Genomic DNA, 1,842 nt, shown 5'->3' with positions numbered 1-1,842 from the left:
GAATTCTATAACAAAAAAGTCAAAAATAAATAGATAATGTCTCACACACGCCGTGGCATTAGCCTTGATGATAAATTTAAGGAAATCTTTATTAGGGGGAGTGTGTTAGAGGGTCAATATCCTTCCAGCCTAAACAAATGTCGAATTACATCTCTAAATATTTGATGTTCAGACATATACATATATATATATAGTACTCAAAAACAAATGTGTTTTGTTACTCTGTGAACCCCCATTTTGAAGCATTTCAAAGTATGTGTACGACAGGGATTTTGATCTTTCGAAATAAAGAAAACAAGAGGTATCAAAAATACATTTAAAAATGGAGGTACGTAATTTTTGATTTTTGTAAAGGTTGACTAATCCTTTTTTGAATTTATTTACTCATTTTTGGTCGATGATCCACATATAATTCGAGATAGAAGGAGAGCTTCATCTAATGTTAGCTCCCCTAAAAATTTCTTTGACAGAGACATACAGAAAAAATGCAAAGTAGTTCAGGCTTGAATAATTCATTAAATATTTGAGCAGAAACCAATCAAAATACAGAATCATTTAGATGGGTGTATAAGCTTGCAAATGAGGGATTAATTGTATCAATGAAATAAAGAATGTTATTGAAGGAACATCAAAGACAATGGGTCATCGATAGGCAAGTATCCAAAAAACAAAATATCCTTCATTGTTGGCGTATGCATTCAAACTGTGTATCGAATTGACAACGCGATTCCGGATGGAATGGATCATAACGACAGTATGAAACGGTCTCCAGGTTCAGGTCAGAAGAAAATTGCCAGTTTAGGGTAGTCAATTTTGGACATGGCTGAAAATTCGCCGTCTACGTCAATGTCAAGGGTTTTGATGGTGTCCCTTTAATTGCTCAGGAAAAAAAAGAAGTTTCTAGGACTTGAAAATACCCTTAAGGTCTGCAAGGCAACTATTAACTCCATTTACTAACAAAAAAATATTGTAGGTGTCCAGTACATTTTTAAAATTTTTTAAACATTCAATCGGGAAAAATTTTCACGACAAAGATATTTCCACTATTGATCAGCATCACAGCCGCCAAAATGACCGATATCATTCGAAATGTAGTAAAGAGTCCCAGGGATTCCCGGTCAAAAAATTAGGCCGAAATAATGGTCCTTGGAGTAACAGTGTCTGATGGAAAAATTATGTTACATTTGGGTTCAACCTAGATTCAGGACAATTATCCCTTCTTGTCTCACTGCCATTAAAGCACATAACATCTCTTGCCGCCAATTCAAAATTTCAGGGACAATTTTATTAATATTTTTTAATGGATATATTGCTCCAAAAACATATAATCAATTGTAACAATTTGATGAAACTGATTCAGGTTGATAGCCCTTAGTATGGGATACATTTCACTATTCAAAAAAAGTTATAACATTTGTACCGAAAAATAAAATACGCCCATTTGACACAAGCCTACCCTATGTACTGACTAATGAAAGACAATATACTCAAATAATAATATTTATGAACTGAACATAAAACATTTAACGCCAAGTGAGTGTAGATTATAAGGAGTTGCGGCTTTTTGATGCCTTTAGAACAGGGCTGGGTAGATCTCATCTGAAATATTGAAGTTCTAAGTCCGCATTTTTTATGTCATAAATATGAGTATTATTATTAAGTACCAAAGCATTTCTGGTTTTGATTTTGTATCCATAAATTAAGAAGAAAATGTTGTATTTACAGAGTGTGTACCCAAAAATCGTACCTAATATTTAATTAAAATTTTATTCTTGTATTTATAATTACGAGGCTTTACTATGCAACTAAACGACACCTGAAACAAGAATAAACAATTTTTTT

This window comes from Lepeophtheirus salmonis, chromosome 6 (genome assembly GCF_016086655.4).
Source record: "Lepeophtheirus salmonis chromosome 6, UVic_Lsal_1.4, whole genome shotgun sequence".
In the NCBI taxonomy this organism is placed as follows: Eukaryota; Metazoa; Arthropoda; class Copepoda; order Siphonostomatoida; family Caligidae; genus Lepeophtheirus; species Lepeophtheirus salmonis.
This window is presented reverse-complemented; position numbering follows the sequence as displayed.